Source organism: Cryptomeria japonica, chromosome 10 (genome assembly GCF_030272615.1).
Source record: "Cryptomeria japonica chromosome 10, Sugi_1.0, whole genome shotgun sequence".
Taxonomy (NCBI): Eukaryota; Viridiplantae; Streptophyta; class Pinopsida; order Cupressales; family Cupressaceae; genus Cryptomeria; species Cryptomeria japonica.
In genome coordinates, this window is record NC_081414.1 from 191634310 (window position 1) to 191648117 (window position 13808).

Sequence of the window (13808 nt, forward strand, 5' to 3'; positions counted from 1 at the left end):
TCCTCCAAGTGCTTCTTGAAATTCATTGAGGTTGTCCTCTTCTTCCTCAATTTCTATTTCTCGTTGCCTTGATCGCGATCGGGTTTGAGCCATTTTGTTTGCAAGTTTGTGTTGAAGTTGATTGAAGATGATGATGAGTTGTTCGATGAAAGATGGATGATTAGTGGATTGTAGATCTCTAGCACTCTAAAGGTAAATGTAACCAGAATTCTTTCTTTGAATTGCTTGTTTGTTTTGATGAGTTTGGATGTGATAAGGTGTAGAGAAATCTGAGATGTGTTACAGATTTTGACTACCTAGCAATGAGAGGATTCACTCATGAACTAGTTTTAACCTGCGTAGATGTGTCTCTTAGGATGAGCTTATCCTAGATGTAGAAACAATCTAAAAGTGATGTGATGTGTTTGATTTCAAGCAATATCTAAAAAAGGAATCTTGGGACAAGAACCTCTTAATGTTTTGTGAGTTTTGGGATGAATTGATGATGGAAAAATGATGTATGAATGAGATGATGGATGTTTTGTTTTCAACTTTAATAAAAACTTTGTGTTACAAATGGAACAAACTCTACTTCTTCCCTTTCAGGCGTTGGTGGCACTTCTCGAGCTGTGTTGTAGGTGATACAGATGTTTGGGAAGAAGTTGGGATTAATCTTTCCTCCTTGATTTTTGTGATAACTCAGAGCTCTATATTGCATAAAAGCTCTGCGGTTCAATGATTCGGAATCAAACTCGTTTGTTTTACCTTGAAGATAGAGACGCATGCGATGTAGAAAGACTCTATGTGAGACAAATATTTGTCTATTGAGATAGAAGAATTTCCTCCTTTTGATCAAAGCCTTTGAGCTTAATGGTCTTCTTTTCAAGGTAATATTCTGATGACACTTCTTCTTTCGCAAGATGTGAAGAATGGTCATAAAATGTGATTCTTCGTTGTTTGTACTTTGTTTTTGATGTGTTTGGTTGTTTTTGAGAAATGTTGGATGAGTACTTTGTTTTTGAAAGTGATTTGCTGATTTTTCTTTGACAAGAAAACAAAGCAAGCACACAAACACAAAATTGTAGCCTCAAAGGCACAAATGAGTATGGGTCTAGATCAACCCAATCCTTGGACTTGTTTTTGACCCTTCCTTTAGATTTATTTTAAGATGTATTTCCAAAGCCTGAAGTCGGCTCAATTCGCACTAGGTCTGTAAAACGAACACACTTCAAACACTTTTTATCCCTAAGGTCAAATGGCCAGTTGTGATAAATTTAGCCCACATCTTGATATTTCTTCGACTTTGGTACTACATACCTTATGAATCCCGCCATGGCAGGTAAGGATGTGATATACTAAGTCTTGCACGAGCATAACAAATAGATGATCCCTATGATGGGGGAGTCACCACTTTTATCAAGCCACAAGTGACTTTTCAAAAAGCTATGTTTCTACTCAAGGAAATATGTATGGTGAGTATCTTGGGAGCAAAACCATCTATGCTCTTGCACTAAATTATACCTCAAATATCCTCAATCAATAAAACAGGTGGGCTACTACTTAAAGGTGTTTAGTCATGTTCGATGGCTTTGGACATAAGTTCATTCTGCAGTGACTCACTTAAGAGCCTTGTAACTGGTGGTGGGGCCCATTTGTCCTTTCGGCCAGTTACACTGTAGGAACAGCTATACCCAAGGCTACAGCTTTCGCTCTCACCTGATTTCTATAGCGGCTCGAAGGATTTACCGCTCGAGGTCGTTCCCAAGAGTATCGATCCCTTGGCAGGCCTCTCTTAAAAAGATAAAATGTGAGTGTTACTAACACTTTTCTCTTGCACCTAGGACCACGAAAGCCAAGGGAGAGGATAGTGTGTGTTAAAAGTAGGACCACTCGACCAACTCTTTGCACAAGTGTGCCAAGCACGAAAAACACCTGTTCTTTTTAATCTATCATTGCAATGTGATCTAACTATTTGGAGATGTTGCTCCAACAATCATGGTGTTCTTTTTAATTTTCAAAGGCAATTGTTTGAGTAAACTAGAATTTGAAAATCCTGGTCAACTTAATGAAAAACACGTTTGCATGAAGTAAGATTGCTTTAAAAATGAGACAAGTTGATTGTGAATTTTATTTGCACCAAAAATGGAAGTGTGGATTGTGAGTTTTATCTTGATGCAAGAAATAAAATTTGCCTTGTTGATTTTAAGCACCAAAAAGAAGTTTGTTTTCTAACTTGCAAAAAAAATAAAGTTGTTTTTGTATAAGTTTGTGGTTCTTTTTACCTTTGAACAATGAAATTCTTTTTAATAGCCCCAAACAAATGTGTGATTCTTTTTCAAAAGCCCAAATTTGAAATGTGAAGTTAATTTTAAACCAAAATAAAAAGTAAATTCATTTTTAAAACCAACTTCAAAAACAAGTTAGTAAAAAATATAAATCTACTTTTTAATCTAATTTAAATCTGCACAAAAGAGAAAAATAGTTAGTAAAATCCGCCTATTTGGTGGGCTTCTACAAGCCTAAATTTTTTATTTTTTTTGGTTTTTTATTTTTTTTGGTTACAAAGTGATTTGTACAACGTTTTGTTACAATAGCGCTAGTCTGCGTTTGAACAGAGGCACTATTTAACACAAACGTATTAAAAGAAAGGGAAAGACAGAGAAGGGAAAAGCACTGAAACAGGGGGAATAACGCCAAAATAATGCCAAACGCACCAAAACAGTGTCAAAATCGCAACCTGTGTGACATTTTCAACATTCAAACATGTTATTGGTTAAAAAAAAAAAAAATTGATCTTTTTGCGTGTTCGATTCACGTCGGGTTCACCAAATGATGTCATGGAAATGGGGACAAGGCAACAACAAAGTTCAATGTTAATAAGTTAGTTTCAACCATAAAAACAAAACAAAGAACTAAAAACCATTCCAAACATATCAAGAGAGATTTCAAAAAGCATGAAAGAAGTTTAACAAAATAAAAGAAAGGAGAAGAGCCTCCCTAAGATGCTTCCATGATGCCTTTTGATGCTTCTCCCTTGTTTCTCTCCTCTCCAAGTCCCAAATGAGTGTAGCTCTCAGCTTTTAGCACTAGCCATGGATGCCATATGGAGATTCAAGATGGTTGAATATGATAAGCAAATACTATGCAAGAGTAGATAGTGATGCTATGAAAAAGCTCTATGCTAATGCCAGTATAACAACAATACTCTAAAATGCTTCCTTTTGCTTGAGGAGAAGGGTTCTATTTATAGAAGAAATGGGGAAATGAAGGGTTAAGATTGAATGGTTTAATCAAGGGCCAAGTTTGAAAGTTGGGGATCCATGTGCACAATTGGCACCAATAAAATGGTGACAAGTGTCAACATAGGATTGGGTTGAGAGAAGAGGTTGGAGGCATTAAAGGCCTGAGAAGACCTCATGGTTATCTAGAAGGTAAGGGTCAAGTCTAAATTAAGATTACCCACTGGATTAAGAGTTAATCCAAGGATAAACCTTTGTGCAAATGTTTAAGAGATAATCATGGTCAAAGCATTAATGGCCTGATGAGACCTTTGGGTTGGGTAGAGGTTGAGTCAAAACAAATGTTTTAATCATGTGGGAGGGTTGAATTAACCATTAATGGTTATTGGAGACTTTGGGGATTAAGTGGTTGAAGGTTGGAAGCTTTCAAAGGTTATCCAAGACTTTGAGGGTTAATTTGTTGAACACACAAAGCATTAATTGCTTTTCAAAGACTTTGGAGTCTTTGAGAAGTGACTCCAATTTGCTTAGGAATGTGACAATATTTAGGGGATGGATTAGGCTAATTAGGAAGGGTTTAGAAGAATCTAGAAGGGGTTTAGGCATACAAGTGGATTTTGTAGGAAAATGCAAGTGGGAGAAATTTTGGTATTTTCAATTAAAATAAAATCATTTATTTCAATTAAATGGTGTAATTTGCATTTGGATAAATATTCAAATAAATATTAATTTATTTAAATGAGAAAAATGAAGATAAAGCATTTAAAATGCTTGAAGACTTTGAGGGAAACCATTAAAGGCTTGAAGACTTTAAGGAAAACCATTAAAGTCTTAAGAAGACTATAGAAGGAAGCCATCAAGTTTGAAGACTTTAAAGCCATCAAGTTTGACTACTTTAAGGGAAACCATTAAAGGTTTCAAGTGGGTGAGGATAAATAGGATTTTAAATAAATTATTTATTTAAAATAATTGTGCAACTTGCTTTTGTAGGAAAATACAAGTGGGTGGAGGATAAAGGTGATTTAAATAAATTATTTATTTAAAATAATTGTGCAACTTGTATTTGTAGGAAAATGCAAGTGGGTGGAGGATAAAGGTGATTTAAATAAATGATTTATTTATTTAAATGTGAGAGGTGGGATTTTGGGGGATTTAAATAAATATTAATTTATTTAAATGTGAGAGAAGATTTAATTAAACAAATATGATTTATTTATTTAATTAATGGTCTGAATTTGGTTAAGTGAATTAAATCAAATAAATTGAATAATTTATTTAATTAATAGGAGAAGAGGGTTAAGATGAATTAATTAAATATATTAATTTAATTAATTATTAATTGATGGTTAAATAATCAAATAAATACTAAGTATTCATTTAATTAAGTGGACAGATTTATGTGACTACAAATATAATTACACTTAATCAATGGTTAATTCATCCAATAGTCTTAATTATAAAAAACTTGATTAAGTTCATTCATTAGGAAACTAACCATTACATTACATCTAATATTCAAATGAAACAAATACATTACATTAAATTTCCATACATACATTGTTTGCATCATAAGATAATGATTGCATTGCATTCCAATAATCACTAAGTTACAAAATCAGATAATGTTACTTTACAATTTACAACTTGCCATGAAGGCATATATATTAAATTAATAATTACAACCGACCATAAAAGGTCTATGATATACAAAGAATGATCCATGACAGATGGGATCTAACTGGATAACATGCAAAATGCTTGAATCCAAGAGCAACTGGAACACCTATGAAGCCACCTCCCGCAAGAAGGGACAAACAGACCCGATGGAAAGTGGCACTACCACCCGACCATGTGGCTCAAAAAGAACCACCCCACTATGCTAGGAGATAGAAATAAGACCCACTAGCACCCTATAGGTATGCACACACACATACACACACAATAAAACTCACAACATCGAATAAACACACATGAAGTAAAACTCACAGAACATGACTCCAAATCAAAATCAGATGTAACCAACAAGACTACACACTAGTGGCCATAAGGGAAGATTGTCATCACATAGCTTGGTATGGTTACCCTAGCAGGCCTCTGTAGGTCCCAGCCCCCATCTTGGGTTACCCTGGTAACCTCTCCCGAACCTTCAGTCCCATCCAAGTCTCATGTGGACCCAAACAATCCTTTTGTGAGGACAAGGTTGTTGGTTTGCCATTCCAGGCCTTCTCACTACATCCTGAGTCTATACTAGAACTCAACCATGAGAGAGGCATAATTATCTTACTGTGTTTTCATCTACCAAGCCCCCTAATGTATTATTAAGTTATCACTTAAGCAAAATTTCGATGGGTTACCCTGCTAACCACTTTGGGCACGACCACCAATCAAAAGCCACTCTCCCATATGACACTTAACCAAAATTCAAACTAACTCCCAAAACTAAGGTATACACGTGAAAGAGTACACAAAGTTCAAAACAATAGAAAACCACTTGGCCAAATCAACCCTCACACAAGGTTAACTAACTGACAAAAACTTGACAAGAAACAATCACAACCATGAAGAAAACTACATGACAATATTTAACAATCTGGCCAAAGACTTGCAGTTTCGAAAATAAATCCAAATACAGTAATTAAACATGCATCTTTGTTAATCTAAATTGACAATAATTTTCCATTTCTCTTAAAATACCAGTCGGGCCAAGGTTCTCTAATTTATCTATATATCCAATTACATCATAAAAAATATTAACATCTCACAATAAATTAAAAACCAAATTTTCATTTATATAATTATACATATTTTCTAATACATATAAAAAATATAAGTTAATTTATTCTACTAATATTTATATTTCTCCTTGGGCCACAACCAGAGGTTTTATTGTGGGTTCTTTCCTGTCGGTATGCCCTTTGAACCCGTTGTATTCAAAATTCAATATTAATAAAAAATAGTTTAGTGGCTTGCCCACTTTTATCAAAAAAAAAAAAAAATTATATTTCTCCAAAATAAAAATCTTTAATTCCCAACAAAAAATCTCCTTCTCTTTTCCACTTTCAAAATTTCTAAATAACATACTATTTTAAACACTATATATATGTGTGTGTGTGTGTGTGTATATATATATATATATATATATATATATATATATATATATATATATATATATATATATATATATATATATATAAAATTAAATAGTAATAAAATAAAAATTAAAAACTTTATTTTATTAAACACCTCACAACCCCTATTAAAAGGGGAGGCAGTGGCTTGGGGGCCATGACATGGTCCCCCACCATAGCCCATGACGTGGTCCCAGCCATGGTGCCCCTCCCATGGGAAGGGGAAGCCATTGACTCCCCTCCCATGGGGTACGTGGTGGCTGGCCCACCACGTAATCCCCCAACAAACCATTATTTAATATTTATTTTATAATTTTTTTTAATTTTCAAAACAACTTCCCCAGTCACAATCATAGAGAACTCAAAATTTTTTTGAGTTAACTAATAACAATCAAATTTAATTTTTTTTAATATTAATTTTTAAAATCAAACCCCCAGACAAAGTATACTCAAAAAAAAAATTCTTAGTCCAATTAACAGAGAATGAATAATTTTTTTTCAAACAAAACAACTTCCAGAAAGCCCAAAATTGGGCAAATTTTTCTAGCATAACCCCATACAGGGGTGAAATTCAACAAATTTTACACTTTCTCCAAATCAATCTCACAACAAACAAACTAAATTTCTATTTTATGAACAAATTGAAAACTTCAAAAATGAACTCTTTTTCCAAAACACAGTGAACAGTCATTCACAAATTTTAATTTGAAAACCAATTCTTTCAACAAATAAATCAGAAATTGATTGGACAATTTGAAATGAAACAAAAGAGGGTTTAAATTTCAAGTTTAAAATGCAACCCTTCCTTTTCCAAAAAAAAAATTCAATGAGTTTGCAAGAAGATGAATTCATACACACACAAAGATATTTCTTAAATCAAATAAACTTCGAAAACAGAGGTTTTTACAAACCAACCTTAATAAGAAATCCTAGAAGAACTCTTCCTTCTTTCTTCCTGTGAAAAACACACACAGATAAATCAAAAAAATTCAATCTAAAATTCTTCCTTAGTTAAAATTATTTCTAACTAATCAAAACTTTTCTCATAAAGTGCATTTCCAAAAATGCCTTTCTCCTCAAAATTTGATTTTCCAATTTAAATTAAAAACTAAAATTTTCATTTCAAAAAGTCAATGAGGAAGACATTTTCTTTTCCAAATGCTATTTAATCTTTTCAAAATGCATACACATATTTAATTTCACAATTTAAAATAACCATTAATCAAATTCCCTAATTTAATGAATTGAACAAATTGATTTAACAATTTATAATACTAAGGGGTCCTAATTGACTTTTATCCCTTTATTTAAATATGCAAATAAAATACATTTACTAATTAAATACGTTAATATTTAATAGTTAATTTCACAAATGCATAACGCACAACTCAAGTAAACCAAACAAACACACGACCCGTATACCAACATAGGAAGGCTGATAGACGACTAACAATGCTCACTATTGAGCAAGGTTAGGGTTAAAATGTAGGGCCTTACAACTATCTCCTCCACTCCCATTGGGTCAATAAGGTATGCTCAAACCTATGAAGCCAAGTGGAGATGATACCCCATACCTAAACGGTACTTGTACCTACAATTCTTTGCATCAACGAACCACATATGCATATATATACAAACTAGTATACACACTGGTGAAGGAGAGCTGTGGCATTCCCTATCTCACCGAAGTGAGTGAAGGAAAATCATCTCCTTGCACCCCATACACTTACAAACATGAAAAATTATATAATGCATTGCACTCATAAAACAAATGTGTTAGTCAATGTCAATAATCCATTAAAATAAAATTTAACCATCATTAAGGAAATACTACATGAACAACATACACTGGAACTCAAATTAAAGCATAACACATGATAACATAATGCCTAAGTAAAATATCAAAATATAATGTATCAACTAATATCCAATAAAAAGTCAGCTAAAGTCAAAACATGAATCTAAAAAGTCTGGTAGAGGGAGGTGTACTATAGTGAGATTGTCAAGAAGTAAATGTTGGAGAGCAATGTTAATGAAAAAAAAGAAAACTAGAAGTTGGTTTACACAAAGCCCTACCCCAAGTATAATTCTATCATTGAGAGAGATTATGGTTGTAGGCATATGACTTGTGTATATCCATGTTGCTTTGAGTTTTGCTAGTTCTACCTTTGCAGTTGGTCCGATCATGATGCTCATTATTCCTATGATGAGTATTATGATAGTGAAGATGATGTAGTAGAGAGAAAGAAATGGAGATAGCATCAAAAAAGCAATGGAAATGTATAACCATTATTATGAGCATTGGGCCACCAATGAATCTTACAGAGACAAGGCTCTATCTGATATGTAGTGTATTCAGAATTTTGGGTTTCAGAAGTCGAGGATATCATAGTGTCAATTTGATCATGAACTCCAGTTTGTAACAGATGCATGGCTACAAATTGTTGAATCCAGAAGGGTGTTGAAGTGGATATAAGCTTATGGGTATTATTTTGTACAGAGTGAGCATGCTAACATGAATCTCTTTGAACACTTGCAGGCTTGTGCAAAATATTCATTGGAATTGCTTCATGAGTGTGTTGAGCAGGAATTGAAAGGTTTTATTTACCATGAAAAGCCTCAACAAGATTTTCTAGAGTTTTGTATGAAGCTTGTCGCTCTTACAAATGCCACTGGCAATTATTTTAAGAATCTGCTGGAAGCTTGTGAGAATGGATTCATTAATGGATGAAGTTTTGGTTGATTTAAAATGTGATTTTATATGAAGTACTCATTACCATGTTTCATGAATTTTAAGAATTCAAAGATACAATAATGTTGTACTGGTTTCTTAATACTTTGTACCAAGTCTCTATGAGACTATGGGAATACCATTCTCCATTTTCAGTTAAGTTGTAACAATGGTTATATAAATTAGTAATTATATTTAAGTAATTTTTTTCAATAAATAGAAATTAAAACTAAATGTATCTTCTTAAAATGCCTAGTTGCAATATGGGTTTAGTGATAGTTGTACAACCATAAGCAAAATGGCCTAGCAGTATTCTTCATTATTCATCATTGTAGAGTCTACCTTGAATTAAGGGTAGATAGGTTGTGAATTGCATTGATAGTATTGTTTGAGTTGCCTTCAATGTGAATTTGGTCTCTCTTTATCTTTTTATAGATTTGGAGGCTAAAGATTATTACTTGTAGTTTTAATTCATTATCCACAAGTGTTTTTTGTTTGCTAAAGCCAAGATGGTGTCATTATGGGGAAGGCCTATCAATCTTAAATTTAATCTACTCAAGATCAAGATGAACATATTATAATGTATATTTTATATCAAAATATTATATTTAAACATGTTCATTGACTATTAATTCTATGATTGAATTTAGAATATGCATTTATTGTGTAATATAGAGTCTAACAGTAGAGTATAGTACATCATCAACTAATGAGTGTTGTGATTTCATCTCTTTCACAAGATTTTACTTTCCAATATTATTCAAGATTAGACCATAAATATTTGAAATGATAATCTTAATATATGACAATCCAACTCTGTAAATTTTACATCAACCGCATCGAAAACTCTAAAAAACTATAAAAAAGAATTGAATTATTCCATAAGATAGCTAAACCCCTTAATAGATTCTTGCACATCAACTACAAAACCATAAACCCTTTATAAATTATTGCACATCAACTATTTAAAAATAAAACCAAACCATTTAGACCACAATCTTTTAGATGAAGATTCCATAACCACTGAATGAACATTTATCTCTTAAAGGAGGAGGATATCAAGACCTTGTTCTTCTATTTACAACGTTACCAAACTATTTTTATCAAAGAGATTCAAGTTTGACATTCAAGCTTATACTCCTCATGGAAACTTAATGAAAGGATTTCCTCCACCACCTATATGGACACTAATGAAAGCATTTTGTCTACCATAAAGGTGATCTTCCTTAGTCACACTTTTGAATTTACTTGCATATGTTTGCCTTCCTTTTTTACTGTTCCAACCAAGATTAGGGGTATCCTGGGCAACTTAAGTTCTCATAATGTTAGTGAAACTCCTTCCATTACTCTTAGCCCCACATCCTTCCAATTCTTCACACCCACCAAAGAGACACAAAAATGATCCTCTAAATCTATTTCTATCAAGTTTCTTCTTCCTGAAAATTTTCTTGATTTTTAACTTGTACTAACTCAAAAAAGAAATTCATCCAAGAATCACCCTAAGCAATTGGATCCTTAAGCTCTTCTCTACGACTAGCATCCTTAGAATATGAGCAACATCCATTAACAAGGAATTGAGCTCAACCATCCTGATGATGATCAGATAATAGAGCTCCAGAATAATAAAATATTTTGTATCTACATCCATTATTTTTTTACAATTGACCTGAAACATTCAAATTATTGCCAACTTTTTTTTCCTTTATTCAAACAGACTGTTTAGTCTGGTCACCTAAATTCATTTTTTATTTTAATAAAAAAATTTCAACTTTCAAGTATCATATATATATATATATATATATATATATATATATATATATATATATATATATATATATATATATATATATATATATATGTTGTTATCCACCACATCCAGATCAATGGGGAGCAAACCCATAGCCCAATCCAACTCACCTATCTGTTTCGACTTATATTTTATATATTATTTATCTTAAATATATTTGTAACAATAATTTTGTTGAGAGACTTCTATAATGATAAATGATAATGAGGAATCTAGTAATAAAAAATTAAAACAAGGTTGATATATACTTAAATTAAAACTTAGTTTTAAGTTTTTATTTAAATAATAAATAGTAATTTTTAAGAAATAAAACTAAAATCTATATAAAAATAGATCTTCAAATAAAACCCATATAAATAATGTAGTAAAATAAAATAATTCTTATATTAAAATTAAAGAATATATATAAAATAAAATTAATATAGATTTGGCATGTCTCAAGAAGGATTGTTGAGGTCACCGTATTAGGTGAAGAGGATGTCATCATCATGGTTTGGTATGCTCGAGATTAATTTGTGGCAAAGTTTTGAGGTCCGTTCTTCTGCCACCTTTTCCCTCAGGCTTTATTTCTCAAGGAATTTCTCATTAATGATGCTTGGTACGAGAGGGAATGTCGAAAGTAGTTATTTTTGTCTAAGTCGAGGATTTTTTCAGCTACCTTATTTTGTTTAGTTGTCTCTCTCCTCCCTCATTTTCTTCCTGCTGTCAAGAAATCATGCTTCTTTAGCTTTTGTTTAAAATGGAAGAACCCTTCGAATTCATAGTAAAGGTTTTCCCTCATCTGATTTCTTGTTTTGGGGCGGACACTCCAATTTCGTTATCCTGCTCCACCCACCAAGTTTCCTTTAAGGAAATTCTGATCAAAGATTAAAAATATTTCTTGGGAATTCAAAAACGCTAGTAATCTTGGTGGTCAAAATGATTTTAGGTCATGGTCACTTGAGCATAAAGGAATATCTGAGAGATAATTCTCATATCTCTTCCAGATTTATGGCTTCATTGCTCGATAACTAGGTTCCTAAGGTGGGGGTTCTCGCCTTAACTTCTCATCTATTCAAAGAAGAAATTCTGGAAGTTCTGGACTCAGTTCTCAAATATGCCATCCTTGGCACTGAGCTTCCCCATTGATGCAAAGCCCCAAGGAACAAAGGCTTCTCACACAAACTCACTCTACAAGACCCTCAATTAAGGTCTCAATATTCATGTATTCTTGGATAATCTTGTCAATAGCCTGCTAGGACACTTCTACACTCCCCTTTGTTCAATGGGGCCCCTTTTGATCCCTAAACAACTCAATGAGATACAACTTCTCACATCAAGTCTCTCCCTGATACCAAATCTCCTATAGTCACCTATGACCAACTTGGATTATAACACATCCACCATTTCATAGTAGATATGGACCCTATAGAACCTCTTTTCCAACCATAGAGACTTTTACCAGAACCAAGATAACACCTTTTATTTGTACAGGTCCAATCAAGGTGACTTACCCTCTACAAGATACCTATTCCTTGTAGCCCTTGTTTGAGCCATTAATGAAAAAACTTTCAAATTCTCCTAATGACACCCTAGAATTTTGACACTTTTTGATGCCTCTTTTGGTGACACAAAACACTTCCAAAACTCAGACCCCAACTCTTGCATTGACTGGGTCAAACACTGCTGCTACAAGAGACCTAATAGGGCGTTTAGGCCACTTTTACAAATAAACCACACACCAATGGATGGGAAAGGTATGAAAACATCCCAAAACACCAAATCCACCATTATAGGGTCCACCACTCTTGGTTTTACCTATGCACAATTTTTAACAGTCAAAACCGACCAGTCACATGAGGATGCATAGCCTAGGGCTTGATCCCAAAATACACCAATTCAATGGTCCACTCAGAAACCTTGGAGATATTAAAATAAATTATCTCCCCAACCATTCCCTTGAACTTGAGCCAATTTGGCTCGAGGAATGTGGGGTTAAGAAAGCATTTCCTCGAAAACCCTATTTTCAGAGGGTTTCCAAACTACCTTTCACAAAAATGTAGATATCTCACTTATTTCTTAGTCTTTTTCTACCAAATCAAATCCAAATGAACATCAACATAGAGGCCTATTCAAATTAATGATTTATCCTTCACATGGAGTTCGTACAATGACCGTACAAGGCACTGTTACATCAAATTTGTGTAAATTTCTAAGTGTTTATTGAATTTGATCACTATCTTACATCCAAACATTCATCAATCTTCTCTTCTCAACCTCAAAGGCCTTAAGAAATATCTCTCAAACCTCTTCAACTGACTCCAATTAAAATTTGAATTAGGTAGTCATTGGAGGAAGACTAGTTACAAGTCGACAACAAAAGTTGTCATCCGAACTTGACAACTTAGCACAAAACTTGACAATCTATGACATTTTCCTATGTAACCTATTAGGACACATTATAAACCTTACACATAGGCCACATAGGAGCCAAAATATAATTATTTCCTCAATTAGGCATTTTGGATGTCATTTAACCATGGTTGACCAAATAGGTCCTAAGAAGTTTACACTACAAAATGGCACCAAAGCCTTACATGGCTAATTAAAACAAAATGAATGGTGTTGAAAGAACTTATTACAACTCAAAATATTCAAGGAACCTATAGACACCTCTAAGATCCTTAATTTATCAAATGGTCTTGAAATTATGCAAGGTGCTCTTGCACCATACTCCTAGAGGGGCATAGAAAACTCAAGTCTCTTGAGGAATGAGGTATATAACAGAATGTCCATGCCTTTTAATGTCATCTTCTGTCATCCACATGTCATCTTCATTAGGTAGGCCACTCCACTTGACAAGGTACTCCTTATAAGTCTTCTTTCTATTCTTCTTGACAACCTTTGTGTCTAAGATGCTCTCCAACTTCAAGGGTTGGCTAGGT